Here is a 20,484-nt window from a genome sequence, read left to right on the forward strand (position 1 = left end):
AGGAGGAAATGGCTTCAAGTCGAACCAGGGGATATTTAGATGTGATATTAGGGAAAGCTTTCTGTGCTGAAAGAGTAGTCAGCATTGGAATAGGTGGTCCATAGAAATGGCGGAGTCAACATCCCTGGAAATATTTAAAAGGTGTGTAGATGTGACAGGGCCATGGTTTAGTGGTGGACTTGGCAATGCTGAGTTAATGGTTGGACTCCATGATCTTAAATGTACTTTCCAACCTAAATGATTCTCTGGTTCTGTTTTGTGCTTCCATTCCTAGGAGCATGAACCTCTAGTTTTATGCAATGATATTAATGCAGCTCTTTCTCTCAGTCCACATAATATTGCTCTTTAAAACTAGTGCAGAAACAGTTCACAGTCTGATTTAAAGTTTTTTAATATTTTTGTATAATTTTTAAATTTTCATGTTTTAAATAGGTCATTGCAATGTCAGCATTTCTTATCATATTTATAATTGTATTTCAATGTTACAAGTAAAGGGAAGGGAGAAATACTTTTAGACTGTATACTTGATAATACCTTTCATGAAATCTCTGTGGGAGATTATTTAGTCCATTCCATCTGCTCAGACAAGAGTTTGCCCAGGACCAAATCTTCAAGGACGGAAAGTCCAGACTCACTGGGCAACCTGTACAGTTAAAAAAAAAAAAAAAACAACAAAATAACAAATAAAACCAGACACCTGATTTTAAACAGTCATTACTCTTCGTAAACAAAGGGTAAAATTTCCGGTAATGTTTTGTCTCTTGTATTACCTTGATCTGTCCAATGCAGATACCTCTGAAGCCTGTGTATCCTTTCTATATAGAAATGAACAGTTCATTTATAAAAACTCCCGTACTATAGGAAACTCTTGTAATAGGGGGAATTTTCAGAAGTTCTGAATGCAGTGCTGTTGTTGTCATTAATATGAGTAGTTGAGGTTATAGAGGACACTCGTAAAATTTTCATCTTGTTTTTGCAAGAAGCTCGATCTTACTAAACCTCAAGTATTTCTGTACAGGGTTATATCAAAAATAATTTTCCATTGCCCATCATTTGAATGTTATTTGATTTGGTCCCTGTTCCAGTTTGGTCAAATTTAGAAATATATCCTCTGAGAGAAGGCACAACCACCCCTCCCCCACCAGGTTTGGGAAAAATAAATTTTCCTTGAAGGAAAGTGAAAGAGATAAAAACTATTTATTTAACAAACACACGGGAGAAGGATAATAATGCTAAATAATAAAATCTTTTGCTGTGAAGAAAAAACCTGGGAAAGTGTTAGAGTTCTCCCTTTGGTCTCCTCAGAGCTGGGGTTTGGCCCAGGGCCAGGCCCTCTGTGCCCGGTGGAAAGTCCTCCTGATGTGTTCTGATATTGAAGCAATCCACGGAAAAAGGGAAAAATCCGAAATTCCAGGGAAGGAAAAAAAAAATTTCAACTCTGTTTCTCTCCAGAGAAGAAGAAAAAAAACTGAAAAAAACCTGGCTGAAAGCTGGCTGGGAAAAAAAAGTCTCTATCTCTGTGTGACCTTGAACAAGCTGAAAACTCTTTTGAAAAAGTTTTGCTCAGGTTTTTTCCTTCCCCCTCTCAGGCTCAGTTTAAAGGCATAGAAAGGCACAAAAATAAATTTCTGGGCATAGGGCAGCGATATGGGATACACATCATAAGGTCACCCCAAGACAGTCCCTGTTGGTTACAAGTTGCCTTCATGTGAAGGTTCTAAGTACTTTCTGATAGTTTGGTGTGAATAGGTTATCTAATATATTAAAATTTCAATAAGCAGAGGTACACCCATATGTAATTTTGCAGATAAAGTTTGAACTGTGCATATTATTTGCAATAACTTCTGATAAATTTTCCCACAATTTAGGTGGTCAGCACTTTTAAAGGCAGAATTTCCTTGACTGGATAAATAATAACTTTATACTCTCCTTTCTAGAGTCAAAATAAAGATTTTTAAATTTTTAGATTTAAAGATTTTTAAAGAGATGGCAGAGGAAGGGAAATATTCTTAGGTAAGCAATAGTTTTTGAACCATGACATTAATGCTATCTTTAATAATATTTGACAAAGTAAAGATGAAAATTGAGGTTGGAGAGACTTACTTTTCCCAATTCTGAATTGCCTTTGCATGAGCAATTCACATTAGAAATTACTTTGCCTTCAGGTTAGAGTGTTTCATGGACCATGTCTAATGTGCAGCATGAGCCTCAATAATGCCAGTATGAGCTACAGTCAGCTTCTATTATGCCACTGATTTTCACTGGAAGAAAAAATAACACTTCTTGTAACCTCAGGAATTACTTTAAAATAAATATTTCTTCTGGATTGACTTTATAGGCCAGACAATACAATATTTTCTTTTTTAAATATGTCACCTAAAAGGTAACAGCATGGTCCTTTAGTTGTTCAATTCTGATTTCTGGAAAACTGTCACAGAAGCCAGTGGAGATTTCCTCAGTGAGGTCTTCAAAACATTTCCTGAAGGAGGGGGAAAAAAAAAAATATATATATATATGGTATATGTAGATCTCAGAAGGCTATCAATGAAGATTTACTTAAACATGCCCAGTTTCTGACTTTACCCCACTTTTGGTGGTCTTCATTTTTCTCTGTCTGAGACAAGATAGTGACTTGTCATTCATCATCTTACCTGTGGTCACTCACAATTTCTTTGCTCTGGTGGATAGCAGTGACAAAATCAAAGCTCATTCACTGCAAACTAGGAGGAGCTGTAGCTGTTTGTAATGGGGTAATCTGCTGTTGTGCCCTGTTAGAAGGCTATTGGGGTTGTGAGCACTGTTTTTGGAATAGATGCAGAATGAAATGCTTGAAGCTATTTCTTTCCATAATTTCTAACACTTTACCCTCGGTGGTATAGCTTTCCAGGGCCATATTTATGTCTTCTCAGTTTGTAGCTGTCAGCAAGGGGCGGGGGAGCCCTGAACTGAACAGCCAGGAGATCCATCCCGTGTCTGCTAAACAGTCAGCGAGTGAGGAACTCACCCTGGGGCAGCCGCTCGCACGTGAGGAGCTGCAGAGATCAGAAGTGATCCATAGGGGTCTGGCTGCTGTACATGCCGATGGGGTAGGAAAGGTCACGTTCATCAGTCACTGCTTGACCGCATCAGCGTTGCCTATTCTCCCTGTGGCACAGGGAATTGCTTTTCATGGATTTTGTATGAAGGAAACTCCTGGAGCGGGTTGAAGAAAATGCTGAAGTGCCTTTCATTTAAGAACAAAGGTGTGTAGGCTTGTATACGTTTGTGCCCACATGAAATCTCTTAAGAGAGTATGAACAGCAACCAGATTTATTGGAAGTAGCTTCTCTGTCCTTCCTCACTGCCTTTGGAAGGCTCAGGACTGGATGCTCTGTCAGCAGTTTCATCCGGTTGGGTGTGGTCTTTGTGAATCGTTTTGGGTGCATTGCAACATTTTATTTTGTATTAATTTCCTGCACTTGTTCTATATTGAATTGAAACACTAGCCAAGATTTGTAGCTTAGTATCCAATGTTCTTTGTCCTATGCTACCAGAGTTACAGAATGCCTGTGCATCAGTATTTAGATGCTGCTCCTGCTTTGTTAGCTGTAGCAAGTGTTTAGTCCTCTCAGTATCCCTTGAAATGGCTGCAGCTTTAAACCCGTACCCATCACTTGCAGTCTAATTGTTCCTCCACAAAAGACAATTTTTAACTTCAAATACTTTTAATTGATACATAAGAGTGGGTCACCTTCACTTGACCTGTGCTCTGTTCAAACTATCTTCTTGTCAGCCCCACACTGTCTCTTGTTCACTCCACCCAGGTCAGGATGGGGGAAAGAATCGGAAGCGTGAAAGTGAGAAAACCTGTGGGCTGAGAGAAAGACAGTTTAATAGGTTAAGCACAAACTCCACACATAAGCAAAGCAAAAGAAAAAATAATTCACCACATCCTATCAGCAGGCAGGTGTTCAGCCATCTCCAGGGAAGCTGGGCTCCATCACACATAATGGTGTCTTTAGGAAGACAAATGCCATCACTCTGAACATCCTCCTCCTTCCTCCTTCTTTTCCCAGCTTTATATGTTGATCATGAGGCCATATGGTGTGGGATATCACTCTGAACAGTTGGGGCCAGCTGTCCCTTCTGTGTCCCCTCCCAGCTCCTTTGCACCTCCAGCCTGCATTGGTGGGGTGAGGTGAGGAACAGAAGAGGCCTTGGCTCTGTGTAAGTGCTGCTCAGCAGTAGCTAAAACATCCCTGTGTTATCAACACCCACTCCAACACAGCCCCACATTGGCTACTGTGAAGAAAATTACTCAATCCCAGCCAGAACCTGCACACATGGGCTAAACATTGATACTGTTGCAATGTTCTATATTAACATTGGCTACTAAGGCAGTAGGATATATCGATAAAAATACCACTTTTTAGAACGTTGCATTTTTTTAAATTTTTGATCACTCTGCATTATTTATTATCATGAATTCTGTGTTTTAGAGGATCAGCACTAGATCATTAAAAAGGCAAAGGAAGCCAAGCAGTTTAGCCATCCCACCTCCTTCTCAGTTTATCCACTCCAAAAGCATTGGAAAATTAAATTGTAAAAATACAACTGGTCAAATTCTGATTCAAGTCTCTGCAATTCCATGATATATTTATCTGGATCCTGACCCACTCTTTTCTCTCAATTTTTGAAACATGATGCTTAGCTATTTATTAAAGGGTTCACAGTCATGTTGAGCTCCCACGTTTAGTTCTTTTTCTCAAGATAACCATGGCTGTGCTGCTAACCACAGGTTTCTTTATGACTTGCTGCTTACGACACTTTAATTTCAGAGCATAGCACAGGTAATCACCATGGAGCAGTATAGTTTGGCTCACACGTTACAAGTTGATAACTATGATTTTTCTTTATTAATGTAACTTTCTTTTTGGTTTTGGAGGTGTTTTGTTTCCCTCCTCCCCACTCCTAAAGAATCATTAAATCATCTGATGTTCACTGACCTAAGGCTGATAGCAACAGAGAAAAAGAAAGTTGATGAGAATATGTTTTTACGGTGTATTTATCTTTATTTTATTATTGTAAGGAGGTACCTTTTAGTGGGCAACATGAATGTTACATTTTCAATATCTTCAGTGCAGATCTTGTTAGATGAAACTAGGAAGATGGAGATTGTACAGCAGTTGCACAGTAGAGATTTATTCTTTTTTTATTCTTTCATCAATCTGAAAGCATTACTGTGATAAACATGGCATTTAATTAACTAGAAAAGCAGAGATAGTACTACGTCCTCAGAAAATTTTTAATACATTCTTTTTATTGACCTTACTAGGAAAAGTAAGTGTACCTTCTGTCTGCTAACTAATTAAGTATGTTTTATCATGTACTTTTTGGAACATAGAATTGAAGCACAAAATGCGAATCTGGCGTAGAAGGCTAAAAGTACAAATTAAAAAAAAATAAAATTGAGGCTGCATATTTTTTCTCTCCCCTATTTAAGAACTTAGGAAAATCTGTGCATAGCAGTGTGCAAAAGGGGGTTACCATAGAATCATTCATTAGATATACAGCAACAATAGATGAGCAATGTCAGGTATATAATGCCATCCACTCTATGGGTAATCCACTTTTGATTTTGGCATAAAATCCCTTTTCCAAAAACGGATGTATTTTTACTGGAAAAAATATACAGGAACAGACTTCCTGGTGGGCGTAGAAAAGAAGTCTTTATGGGGCTGTAACTCTCTTCTGCTCCCCCACACAGTTGATAATGGCACGCATCCAAAGTCATGTAATCAGACAGCAGTTACATAGTTATTTTGCCCTTGTTCTTTGCAACTGCATTCAGACTGTGTTAACAAGTGGAGAGGAATGATCCAAATACCATTACCTTTAGAACATAAAGAAAGATCTATTTCATAGTTCCAGAAACAATTACTTCCTCAGAGGAAGCAATTCTGCCCTCCCACTCAATCTTGCTCAGTATGACTTCCTCCTTTGAGTCCGTATGAGAGGAAGCAGGGAAGGGGAAAGAATGAAGAGCAGTTAGAGGTCGTGAGGAGACAGTAGTTAACAGTTTATAGTATAAATGATATGTGGCCTGGAAGAAAAATGATTCTTCTGTCTTTCTAGAGTAGTAGTAAGAAACCTTAAATAGCAGTTTTTTCTGTGAAAGGTGTGGGTATCTGAATTCACTCGCAGTTTGCAGAGGCTGGTGGATCTGTGAGAAGTGTAGGAGGGAACTTTCAGAGAGTGTGTACTACTGGCTTACAGCCTTTCATCATTGCTGGCTGAGATAACACAGAACTAACCTAGATGAAGGCCACTAATTAACTGATTTAGGTGATGCCTTTTAATGAGTTGCTGAACACCAGATGGCAACACTCAAGGGAAACTGTAGAAATATTAGTCTTTCTTCATAAAGACTGGGGAAAAGGGATGAAGCTAGCTAGTGATACAGCATTAAAGGTAGTCCAAGGAGAGATAAGAACAGGAGCCTAAGTGGATACAGCAAAATGGTCAAAGCATTTGACTTTGAGAGCTATCATGAAGGTAATGAGATAGCCTAGAAAAGAAATGAGGATAATATAAAGAGAAAAGAAATAGCATTGAACTTCAGTTGACAGGAGAAATAATCAGTGAAATAGAATCTGTAGTTCACAGTACAAGGAATGCTAAATCATGGGATAAATCAAAGCCTTTTTACATGGGAAGTAGCCACAGAAACTAAGACTGAAGAGTCTGTAAATACTTATTTGATGTCTAGAAGTCACTCTCACACACACACACTTTCCCTCTCTGCCTGCTTTCATCCCTCCCCCGGCTTCCTCCCTTCCTATGTCCGGGTGGAAAACATTTGGGGTTGGAGATGACACTTAGGACATAGACCATGGCTATTAAGCAGCAGATCTGTATACTTTGGAGTTCATAGCATCAGAGCATTTCCAGAAAATAAAAGCTCCTGGAGGTAAAAGAGAGTTAGACCTGTTGGAAAAAATATCACCCCCAATTTTGGCTGGAGCAGGTCAGGAAAAGTATGCTAAGAGATGGACAACATGCACAAAAATGGGGAATTTTTTGGATCAGCTTCACACTAATTCTCTTTTTCCCCAGAGAAAGAGGATCAAGGAATGACAAGATAATGAAAATCAACATCTGGCTTTGATCTTCAGTAAACATAGTTTTGTGCTGTGAAGAAGATGGTCTGGGGATGTTCCACCACTGGGGGATATTTGTAGAAGGTGAAATTCATTCATTATGCCAAGCGGCCTCTGCTTGAATCACTGACATAATTATTCTGTGAGTTGCTCATGGAGTAGCTAGGGAATTGAGGAAAACTTAGTTAAATTGCAGAAAGGAAAAGCTGCTTGTTAGTGAAGAACTTGGTAACTTGACAACAGCCTAGCTATTAAGACAGAAATGGGCCCGAGGGTTGCTGAGGTTTCATTAGAATGGGTCCTATGATGTTATTTTATTTAGAGTTTTCAGTCTTAGCCTTGAGAGGAAAAATAGGGGTATGATAATGAAATGTGTTGAAGACAATGCTGCAATATCTTATCTATTGGGGTGAGGATTATAATGTCATGCAGAAATAATAGGGTATTTTTGAAGACTTCATTAATAAAAATGGCTTTACATTTAAGTGTACAAAGTACAAGGACATACTCTGAGCAACAGACATTTCTGTGATATGCTCAGGAACCATCAGCTGGAAATAAGAGAAGAGATCTCAGACCTTTAGTGAATTTTGAGACAATTGTATGCTGCAAACCTGTAACTTCTGGTGGGGAAAAACAGATTCTTGGATTTGTTGGAATGAAGATGCTTCCAAGTGAAAGGGAAGAGTGTTGTTGCCACTGTCCAAGGAATGACAGCCTGCAGTTAGCTATCTACAGCCATGTTCAAGAATGGTAAATTGTACCAAGAAATCTTGCAAGGATAAGCGCAGGAGTAAAAAGCTTATCTTAAGAGCTGTGAGTAAAAAGAATATGTTATACTTAAAAAAATCAAAACAGGGGGGTTGTAAAAATTTCTCTAAATATATCAGAATAGAGGAAGAGGTAAAAAAAGTTTTTAAAACCTGAAGTTACTGCTAGCATGAAAGCAAATGATTGCAAAAGTGTCCAACAATAAACTTAAGACAGAAATTAAACTAAGCTTTCTTAATGTTATGAGATATGTTGGAAAGCAGCATTCCATGCAGGAGCAATAGGGATTAAAAAAAAAAACCAAACCCTAACTGGCTTTAAAATTGATCTTAAATTTGTGAATGAGGTTATGTGTTATGTGTTATGTGCATTACCAAAGTGATGCTTCAGGAGACCCATTCTAGTGGTATATTTCCACGACAGCTGTGCAGAGGGCAGTGTGGATATAATTATTCTGATTGTGTTCTTAAGAAAATAAAGTAACATAGAGAGGATATTAAAAACATAACATTGTAAACAATAGCAAGTAAAGTTATATGGTAGATATTTGATGCCAGTCAGACTAAGCTAAATTTCTATAGCCCAAAAATAGACAGAAGAAAAGTTCATGGAAGAATGCTGTTCAGAATGAGAAGTTAAGTACTGGGCAAACGTACTGTTTTTCAAGCATTTTAAGTATTTCTATTTGTTTGTTTTTAGTACTGTTTCCAGATATTTGAAAGCAAAATACATAATGGACTAGTATGAAATCAAAGGAAAAAAATAAAAACCAGCTTTTCTTTCTCAAGGAAAGAAACCCCAAGGCCCCAAAGCTAGGTGTTTAGTCTCTGGAAGTAAGTTGAGAATGTCATTTAGATCTGTAATTAATTGTGTGCCTCAGAAGTATTTGTAAGAGAAACTGCAGACTGGTTCATAAGCCTGAATATTACCTCAATAAGGTATGAGAAGGCCAACATATGAGAAATATGCCAGTTGAAGGAGCTTGATTAATCAGGGAAATAATTATAAAATAGAAATAGAAGTGCTAAAAAACAATCTTTTGGTGACATTTGCTTGAAATTATTTAGTAGTTCCTGTTGAGTTCTGCATTCTTACTGTCTGTCAGGTTTTGTCAGGAGCTATACAAATATAAGAAATATTTGGAAATGTGAAAATCTGAATTTGCGAAGTCTAGTGCTGTGGTCTTCCAAGTGAATGCATGCCCCAAGAGGTGCACAGGGTGATTCATTGGGATTATTAGAACTTCTATAGTTATTTATTTTTATCTAAAAAAAAATAAGGAAGAAGGTAATCTTTACTAATATTTAATGTATTTATTGATGCTGGCACCCTTTCTCCTCCCATAGGTGAGAGGGAGCTGTGTTATGAACAGTAGGCAAGGTGTCCAGAGGGAAGGGGGCTCCACATTGCAGAGGGGCTGGCAGTACTGCTCTCACTCATTCATCCTCTTGCAGTGCATTGTGATGAGCTGCAGTTTGTGAATGCCTGGTTGTGTGGATTTATGTATTTTGTTACTTAGTTTTAACTAAACTAACCCTCACTAAATGGGCAAGTGGCTTAAAAGATTCCCTCCACATTTTTCTTTTATGAAAAACAAAAGGTGCCTGATTTGGTGACCTTTTCTGTGATGAAAAGTTGTGGAGAGTGCTATCTAGCAGATATTTTTTTGTAAAGATAAGCACACTTAATCAGTCCTTTCAAAGCAAAGGTGATGGTTTAACAATGAATAGGAAAGTAACTGCTTTTCAAAAGAAGCATAATGTGGGGAGAGCATTTTGAAAAGAGGTGTTTTGAAACTTCTCCATTGTTATATGAATTTGTTACTGAAAACTATGCATTTCACCTATAAAAGCTCTTGTATTTGTAGATTAAAAAAACCCTCGGAAACAGAACTTCCTAGCATTTTTTAAAAATTTCTGGAGTTTCAGTGGGTTCTGAACCATTTTATGTTAAACATTAAAATGCATCACCTTCTCATTAGTTGATAAGACCAAGTGGCTGACCTCAGGGAAGATGGAAATTTCCTAGCCAAATTTTCAATAAAAACATCTGTTTAATTGTTATATGGAATAGGAAAGTCAGTATAATTTAGTAATCATGACAAGCAATGGACTTCTTCCATTTGGATCTATATATCTTTGTGAGCTACGTTTTCCAGCTGTGATGGATTTTGGCAGCAAGTATTGAAGTACACTGAACTTAGAACCAGACCTTGAATCACCATATCATTAGGATTTAAGCCAATTTTTTTTAAGAAATGAGGTATTAAACCAAATTTTTCTCATTAAAAATAATTGTGAGGCACACCATTTATTATTTTTATTATTATTATTATTATTATTATTATTATTATTATTATTATTATTATTATTGCAGAGTAAAAAGTTTTTTTACCATTAATTAATAAAGTAAAATTATTTTATTACAATATTTAATATATTATTTATTTTCATAGGAGCTGTCTCCCAATGCTAAAAAAAAGCCCCAAACCACTCAAACCAGCAGCCTACCCCCTCAGTCTTATATGGCTTTTTGTGTGTTTTCATTTCAGAAATACTGGAATGAAATATCACTATGGCATAGTTTGTAATGCATAATTTAGAAGGGCTTGGGAGCATGAACCTGTGAAAAAAGAACCATCAAATGAATCTCCCTGAATTCTTGAATTTCTGAGTGAGCTAGTAGGGGAAAATGCAGCACTGATACAATTTATCAAAAGTTCAAGGACAGCTTATCTTGATATGCCACCATAAAGATTGATGTGTAAAGTCGTCGAAAAGAAAACTGCTGCAGGAAAAACTGGCTTAGGTATTGAAAGCAGATGGTTTAGGTAAATTATAACAGTGCAGGTTTAGTGGAGGTAATAAATGAGGTGACATGAAGGTCATTAAAAGACTCACATTTGCTCATGTGTTTGAAGACTTTTCAGTTAGAATAGGAAAGGTGAAGGAAAAGCATTGACCTTCCAAATCTAGAATAATTGGTATGGACTATGAGTGGAAAAAGTAGGTAATTCAGTTCAGTGTAGAACAGTACAAAATAATGAGATTGGGTTGGATAGTGAAGTGTAGGAGTTAAAGCCATGAAAAGAAAAATAATGGAAAGTTGGATGTACTTTATTTTTTCTGTTTTGATAATAAGCTTGAGCAAGATGTGGTTGCTGTCTGCAAGGATGAAAGGCTAAAAGGATGTTGGAAAATGTATAAAAGCTGGCTTATGAAAGCACAGGAGAAAACTAGCCTTTGTATTACTTCTGAATAACAGCTGCATCTTCAGCTATTTGAAATCAAAGTTTATCAAATCAGACTTGCCTTAATTTCAAATTACTCCCATTAGAAACTATGAGATATTGTGAATTTTTAAAACACAGTAAATAATATTTTTCCAATTGTTAAAAAATGGAAAGTATTTGTTGAATTAAAGTGGATACTGCAAGATTACTGACTTGCATTTATTGGCAAGAAGGATGTTCCTTAAAATTAAGACAGTACTGGAAGGTGGAAAAATTCATTTTGAAATGAAGACCAGAGAATGGTAGGGGAATGATTATGGACAATTGTTTCTTGGCAGGGTGGTAGGCAGTTGATAGATTAATGCCTATTACTTCATCATTGACTGCTAAGATTACACGTTATGAAGATGAGGAAAAAATTTGTCTGATAAAACATGTATATAAATCCTTGATGGTGAAATAGCATTATGTCTTTGAAGTGTTTATTTCAACTTTGTGTAAAATTTCGTCACTTTTCCAATATATGCATTAATCCACAGAGACCAATTATTGCAAATAAACCTGGAGTTTTATGTTTGGTTAATATATAAATGTCAGCTGTGGTTATACTTGTACTGCTAGGATTTATAAGCATGGTTTTCTTGCCATATAATCAATGTCAAAATTTGGCATGGAGTGTATATTTCCCCCACAGTTTTGTTAGGGACTCATTTGTTGCAGTCCCACACAGCAAGTTACTGCTTTCTATGACTGAAAGATTTTTGTGTCTACTGCACTTTGTTCATTACCCAAGCACAGGAAAGTGATTAACTGCTTTTCTGGTGAGTTCTCTAACTATACACTGATGCTCTGAGAAGCCAGTTTTGTGTTAAGGTGACTGGCATACTAAATTTCCTAAATAGATTTCGTATTTCACACGATGATTTGTTTCTAGAGGATCTAGAGTTAATTACTAACCAGCAAGACAGTGCAGATTAAGCTACTGTACAGTCCCTTCCCTGTACACTTGGGAACATGTTGATGTTATCAATCAACATAATGAATCTGTCTCACAACAAAAATGCAAATTAACTGAGTTAAAATAGCAGTTTTGTACTCTTACTTCCTTGCATGATACATTTATCTTTGCAGAAACTATATGCTGTACACAGCTATCATTTATTGCATACTGTTTATTCTCTTGCTTTTTACAGCAGAGACATGTAATACAGATTTTCTTTATTTTTACTGTGTGTATATACATTAACATAGACTCTGACTTTTTTCTCTGCATTAATAAAATGGTAATATCTGATGTCATGCCTGAAGGAATATTATTTACTTATGTGTGCCATTTGAAGTGTGTTTAATTTGCACACACACACATATACGTGTACATATATGTGTGTGTGTTTGTGTCAGTAATCTCAAAATGGATTGGAGAATGAGAATCGAAACATTCAGCATCTGTATTTCCCAAGTTACATAACTACAGACATGGATATGAGGGTGTGCATAGAAAGGAAGAGAAGATGGCTTCCCAAACCATGGGGATTAAGGAGCAGACTGTCATGTTAAACAGGGCCTTGAGTTTTGCCCCTAGACTTTCTACCATTTATGTGATTTACACTGAACTTGTAAACTACAAGCTCTTCAAAAAACAAGTTTCAATCTTAACTGAGCCATCAAAATTAACTTCCTTTCTTTGCAGCCATGTGGTTCTTTTGTTTTTTTCTGCCCTCATCTGTGGTGGGTCAGGGGTGGAAACCCTTTCTGAGTGAAGCTACTAGCAGAACTTTATCCAGCAGTTTTGTTTGGAGTGTGTGTGTATATATATGTGTGTGTGTGACCACTTTCCCATATAAATGCATGTATATATATACAAACACATAGAACTTTGTCAGGAAACATATTAGTAAAACTTTAACCTCGATGTCTTCTGTTTTATTTGTACTTGTCAGTACAGTAGTGGATCGTCAGAGGATGCTTCCTATCTCCATTTTGCCTACAATAATGCTAGGCCTTACTAACTGTCCAATTTTGAACTCAAGTGACAGTTCTTGCTAAACCCAGGGAGTGATTTTTTTAATTCCTAAAGCATGAGGTTTGTTTGACCTTATGTAATTACAGGCTTGGTCAGTGGTTATAAAGGAACTGTTAACTCTAACTGTGGTGTCACATTAAAAGACTTTTTGACAGGCAGTTCCAAAGGCTCACTCCCTGCTGTATGAAGGAGAATTTATTTCCAATTGTTCTAAAAATAAAAGGCAATAATTTCAAAAAGTGACCTTTTGTTGCAGTATTATAAGATGGGGACTGATCATTTTTCTGTATGCCTGTCATAATTTTTGATGATTACAATTAAAATAAAATTAGAAGAAAGTGTGCTTCTATACTGTTATCAGAGGCATTCAGTGCTCGAATAATTTCATTTTTTTCCATAAGCTCTGCTACTGATGGGAAGTTTGCAAATCCCATGTGCAGAAACAGATGGGGAAATTTTAGTCTTTAGTCATCAATGCTCTTTGAAGTTTCCTTTCTAATTCCCTTTTCTTGCCAAATAATTTGAGAGCTGGCAATATCAAGTCAAATACCACTCCTTCAGTACTTCAACTACCCTTTCTGTTGACCTCATTCTGATCATTTGGATTTTTGCTGCAGTGTCTTCATAATAGAACAGAATGAGAATGCTATTCTTGGCAAAGGGAACTTTTCTTTGTGATGTATAACAAGTCGATTTTTCTGTAATTTCTTCAATTCTTTAATCTACCTTCACTTTCAATAAAAATATGACATTTCAGTGAGAAAATAAATTCTGAAATGTCTTCCCTTTTTTTCCCATGCTTTCAGATAAAATGGTTTGATTAAAAGAGTTAAAAAATATGTCAACTTATTTTTGTGATATTCAAACAGTACATCCAATTCATGTAATTATTCCAAATAAAATTCTTTTTTTTGCATACTAAGCTAAAAGGAGGAGTGTCTTCATGCTCTTAGAGCCCTTCTGATGCCCATATTTTTGTCTCATTTTGGAGAAGCACTCACTGAAACTGTGCAAGAGGTGCCTCCATAAAGTAGGAAAGTAAGAAAGAAACACAGTTATTTTCTTTTTTTTTTATGCTTGGCTTTGGAGGTGAAAATAAGAGACATATAATTCTTCATTAGCTTTTCTTTAATGTAATACCTTTTTTTTAATGTAAGGAAAAATTTTGATGGGTAGAGTATTGAAATATTGATATTATATTAAGACAAGTGCATATCCTGAGAGTAAGATTGGTTCCTGTAATTTCTGATTGAGTAAAGCTTATGTGCAGAGACTGGAGAATTGGATGTTTAAACTCATAGCTATGTGGGAGCCCTAGAATTGAACTTGAACATGTTCTGCCTGTGGCGTGTCCCACCAGACACTGTAGATTCTTTTGCCCTACACTGTGGCTAAACTAAAATGTCTCAGGCCTGAATGCACATTTAGCCAATAAAAGCAAGAGAAAAAATATTAAGTCCTGTTTCCTCACAGATGTAGGACCAGCAGTGATTACATTTGAAGACACACTGAGCCTGAAGCAAATAGTGTTCAAACTGTATGGCAAACTTTGGTCATGCATTTGAGCTAGAGATGTTCATTATGTTAAGAATGATCAGTTGAAGTCGTTGAAAAACTTCAGAATGAAGTATGGAAGTTAAGAATCAGAAATGGATATAACAAAAATAATTCCATTCTTCCAATTTCTAGTCAAACTAGATGGATGATTCTCAGCATTTCCAGATATTTGTGTGGGAGAAGAGAGAAAATAAGAATAATCCCTTGAGGCAAAGTTAAGTCAAGGAAACCAGACTATATTTAACTTAGAAATTAAGACCTTAAATTTCGAGAAACATTGGTGGTGTGTGCTAGGATTCAGAATATGAAGAGCCACCATGAAAGACAACTTGCTGTCTGATTAAATCCAAGTACAAATCTATATGCATTTAGAATTAATAGAATGTTCCCCAAGCCTCATGAATGCTGTAGTTCTAGGGCATGGAAATAGTGGTAACTTGAGAAATGTACATTACTTTTTATTTGATCACTTCTGGATAAGTAGATTTTACCTTTTAATTTCCTAACCACATACTTAGTTGTATTTTACTTTGAAAGATGCTGTTGAAAACATGCTACGCTTCTGCAATGCTTCTGCAGTGTTATCAGAAGTGTTCAGTACTGAAACGGAGTGGGATTTTCTTTGCCTTTTCCATGCCTTCCAGCTGATGGGTGGAATTTAAGTCCCCATGGTGCACAAACAGATGGGAAAATGTTGGTCTTTAGTTTTCAGTCATCAGTGCTAATTCTTTTATCTTCTGAATGCATTAGTCAAACAGACTATGCCTGTTAAGCAATCTGTAATATGTGCCATGACAGCCTTTTTTTTTTTTTTAAACTCTACTGAAAATCTTTTCTGTGAACTGACATTGCCTACATTCTATTAGTTTAAGGAGGAAAATGCTTTATTCATGAACTAAATGATTGCCTAAAAGATTGTGGAACTTTGATGATTTTTAAGTACTACTCTTATTATTTTTATGAAGTAATTCAACAACCAAGAATTGTATTTTGAAATACAATTGGGGATTTTTGTAGGCATTGGTGATCTTATATATATGCAACTATACAGTGTTTTCGTATGAACAGACACTGTATTGGCACATGCTTTCATCCTTTCTTACCCAGCATGCCACTGAGATAAATGCCTGGGATTTTTGGAACACTATGATGTTCTTTGTGCACACAGGCATGCACCTCTAAATCCTCATTTCTAGGCTATAGCAAGAAAGCAAGTCTGTTTTGATGAGAAGTTAAGTTGCATATTCAGATTTTGGTGCCCATTTTTGCAACATGGAACCCAGAAGTGCCATGAATTAAAGAACTTGTATCCACAGAGCACCTGAAATACTTTACTTACACAAGGATGGGTGAATGTCAAACAACATTTGTATGATCATTCCTTGACTGGTTTAACATGTACCTATGATGGAAATAAGTGAGTACTAGCAGCATAACATAAATTTGTATTAATACAAATGCATCTATTTTAGCAATTATGTCAGGGTATTGGCATAAAATTTTCAGCACTGCATTATCTCCTGATTTTGTGAAAGTGTATTTGTGGAGATATGTGTTCATCCTCTTCAGTTTATTTTATATGCCTGGAGGGCACTTAAAAGGCTCTGAATTCAGCTTTGATTCTGTAGGCTGTGTTGTCACAGACATAAGGGATTGAGTTTTGTGTTTGGGTTTTTATGATGTGGGTGGGATCAGGCATGCCGAAAATTAATTCAAACCTTTATTATATCAAAAGTTAAGCTTATCCAGATGGCAGACAGTTCCAACTCCATGTGAAAGAATAGTTCTGGTAATGTGACAGGCATGGATTTATAGACAGCAATTCTTACAGGGTTGAAAGCCCTGGAACAGAACAAATATTGCAGACAGATGATCATCAGTATCTTTCCTGTGAGAGAGGTGGAAACTCCTGCTGCAGGTAACCATTGATTCAAGGTTATGGAAGGAGTCTTATAAATGGTGCGCTGGGCTAGCCCAGTTTGCAGAACTGTGCTCTCTGCAAGTTCAGGTAAAAGAAAGTGAGAAGTTTTTCTAATTTTATTAAGGGAGAATTGGTTTTCATGAATACACCTTAACATGATGCCCTGCTGTGAAGGAAATCAGCTGAGCTGTATGATTTGTTCCCTGAATTTTCTCTATAGCTGCACAAGCCCATGCAAGGCATGCATGAAACATTTGTTAGTGTACCTAAGAGTTGTTACTTTGATTTGTGATCCACAGATTTTAGTTCTGCAATTGTATGTATAGCTATGGAGTTTGGGTCCTTGTTGAGATTATTTTGCTAAGAGACTCTCTGGAAACAAAGGAAGAAAATAATTTCAATTTGGAAACTCAAGGCCCCTGTTTGCATTTCTTCAATACTTTTAATAGGTCAGGTTTCAATAAATAAGAATTTATTGATAAAAACCTTTTATTTTGGAAAATTATACCTGCCATTATGGTGGAGGGATGGTGGTGTTTTGATGTAGAATTTAACTTAACTGCAAGTAACTTAACCACCTGAGAGAAGCCATAGTTTATAATTTGTAAAACGTAGTACTTTGAAGCTCAAGTCATCAGCCTGGAGTTATTGAAATTCCCATTTAATAAAGTATCAGGTGTGTCCCCCTCAGACTGCAGTGATGGAAATTGCCCTATGAAGGACAAAGAAAGGGATTTTAAAGGCTTGTTTTTGTACAGATGAAATTTCCACTCACTTGCTTTTCTTTAAGATGTATGAAAGGAAGGTGGCTGCTAGGATTAGCTGCGTAGCAGATATCCCTACTTGGGGAATGATTTTCTATCAGACCCACTCTTGTCTTCCACAAAGGAAGTATGTTGTCTTTTTTTTTTTTTCTTTCCATTTGGCAAGCTACATTAAGGGTCAATAAAGCCAAAACTGAAGCTAGAACAGCTTTGAGGTGACTCTACTCTTTGCCGTAGACAGTACTGAACTTAAATATCTTTGTAGATAGCCTATGAACGTTTGTGATCCCTATTCTTTCTCTGCCAAGCCCAGGGGGAGGAATACTAAAAGGAAATATTTAGAAATATGTGTCACTCATGGTAGACTTCTAGTCCTGAATCAGCCTTTTTCATGGGTTTCTTTTGACCTTTTGTTCTGGAAACAGGAATCTTTTCTTTACTCTGGAGTGTATAGAAATTGGTCATCTATCTCCCAAATATCTTAAGAATCTGTGGTGTCATGGGGAAGGGACTTTCTTAAAGGTTTATGTGGAAAAAAGTTAAAGTATTAAGACTGCAATCAGTATTTTGAGAGACAATATTTAGATTTAGTAAAATAGCTTCTAGATGGTTCTAGGCTCATAAAGAGAACACAAAAGAGGTTGCCCAGCTTGTGTCTGTCAGTTTTCTTCTTACTGAGCAGGCAAAACTCTATTATGATGGTGGCAGGTAGGGGAACTGTCAGTGGAGGATCTATAATTGTAATTACTAAAAACTTTTTTTCCCCAGCTCTTCTAGTAGCTGTATTGTTATTTCTGTGAAATAATTTTCTGCCTACAAAAATCTGTTGTTGAAATGAGTTGGAAGGAAGACAGGCTTTTGAACTGAGAGCAGCTGCTCAATCTCACTTAATGTTTTATTTCGTTGTCTGTGGTTTGCTAATGTGGTGAAGTGTTCAACTTTTTTTTTTTTTAGCTTTGCCTTGAGAACTATTCCTCATCTGTTCACCATCGTGAATTTGTGTAAAGTGGTATCCAGTGCTAATGACCTAAACCACAACACTGTGCAGAGCAACTTTATTCCTTTTGCTTTGTTAATGAATGAGATTCAAACAAGTCTAATAGGAGCCACAATGAGGAGCCAGCTGGATTTGTGGGATTTGGTATCTTGAATGAAAATTTATGTAAGCCTGTCTTGGGGTGACTTTATGATTGTATCCCATATCGCTGCCCTATGCCCAGAAATTAATTCTTGTGCCTTTCTATGCCTTTAAACTGAGCCTGAGAGGGGGAAAGAAAAAACTGAGCAAAACTTTCTCAAAGCAGTTTGCAGCTTATTCAAGGTCACACACAGAGACTTTTTTTTCCAGCTGCAGCAGGAGAGCGGGGCAGCACCCGGCTTGCTGCTTTCCAGTCAGCTTTTGGCCAGTTGTTCAGCTTCTTTTTCTCCAGAGAGAGACTGAGAGTTGAACTTTGTTTTTCCTTCCCTGGAATTTCGGATTTTCTCCCTTTCCTACTGGACTGCTTAAACCTCAGAGCACATCAGGAGGACTTTCCACCAGGCACAGAGGGCCTGGCCCTGGGCCAAGCCCCAGCTCCGAGGAGAACAAAGGGAGGACTCTTAACACTTTCCCAGGTTTTTTCTCCACAGTGAAAGATTTTATTATTTAGCATTATTATGCTTTTCCCGTGTGTTTGTTAAATAAATAGTTTTTATCTCTTTCACTTTCCTTCGAGGAAAATTTATTTTTCCCGAACCTGGTGGGGGAGGGGTGGTTGTGCCTTCTCTCAGAGGATATATTTCTAAATTTGACCAAACTGGAACAAAGCCGATGAAGTTAAAGAGCAAGATTGCATGGCACCATGGAGGCCATGAGCATGTGGGATTTCCTGTATGTTTGCTTGTTCTCGAACAAATAGAGCATGATATCCTGATTACTGTGGCTTTCTTTTTAACTGATCATGCACTAAGGACTTTGGGAAGGATGTACTGTCAGCACAGTAACTGTGGCATACATGAGAACATGTGTGTGTGTGTAAACCTTGGGTATCCTTCAATGAGCAAAACCTTTTCGTGGAATTAATGTGAAAAAGTAGATCAATAAAGGGGTAAAAACTGAACTAGTCATGTCACAGAAAGTAAAATGCAAAAATATTTTGTGAAGAACTACATTTAATCTTGGTCTATGTCCATGGTTAATGGCATTTTATAAAAAAGGAGCAGTTTGTAAATCATGTAGTTATATTTAAAAAAAAAAAAGAAAAAGTGAATTGTTCAGCTGTTCATGAAAAAAATGCTACCCTTTCCCTGCAGGAAATTGATGAACGTAGATGAGAAAATGCTATGTAAATGTTTCTATATTTGCATATATATAAGTGCATATTGTTATATACACATGGAGTTATGTAGAATTGACTAAAAATAGGTTAATAATATGTGAATATAAACAGGTAAAAAAAAACGTTTGGTGATGGGGTTGACAGATGACTGCACAATTTGCACACAGCTAGCATATTGTAGAACAATTGAACCATTGTAAGAACTGTGCAGAAGCCTGCTATTAGGAGAAAATTTTGTTTGTTTTTTTTTTTTTTAATAGCAACAGGTATATTAATTTTTTTTTGCCTCTGTCTTTTTTTTTTTTTTTTTTTAATATCCACACATTTCTCAAGGTCTACTGTATTTCTGATTGCCTTCATAAGACCTCATGAAGCCAAAGGTGGTAATCCTAAGTGAGAGAGGCAGTTGCTGGGTCATCATTTATGTATTAAAAATATTTTATAATGCACGTGGGACTTTCTACAATGTGAATAAAGCTAAATTAGTTAGTTATTTCAAATATTTAAATAACCTGCATGGTCCATGAGTTTGAGAGAATAATATAAGGTATGCAAGAGAAGAAAGAATTTTAAGAATTTCAGTGAATCAGTCAGACTTTCAGGAATCTGAAACCCGTCTTCCACCTAAAGTGGATTGATGCTGACCCTGGTTCAGAAAGCAGTTCCACCAGGAAAGCCTTCTGAGTACAACGTTCTCTGGGTGCAAAACCTGTGACATCCTATCTGGGAAGGTAAGCAAGAGGTAGTACCTAGGCAGAG

The 20,484-nt window shown here is 36.8% G+C and overlaps 1 protein-coding gene across 1 annotated transcript in view; it reads left to right on the forward strand.

Annotated features, from left to right (window-relative positions):
* Positions 1 to 20,484, forward strand: part of MYO16 (myosin XVI) — a 366,164-nt gene that overhangs the window by 132,699 nt on the left and 212,981 nt on the right. The window lies entirely within an intron of this gene.

This window comes from Aphelocoma coerulescens, chromosome 1 (assembly GCF_041296385.1).
Source record: "Aphelocoma coerulescens isolate FSJ_1873_10779 chromosome 1, UR_Acoe_1.0, whole genome shotgun sequence".
Lineage (NCBI taxonomy): Eukaryota > Metazoa > Chordata > Aves > Passeriformes > Corvidae > Aphelocoma > Aphelocoma coerulescens.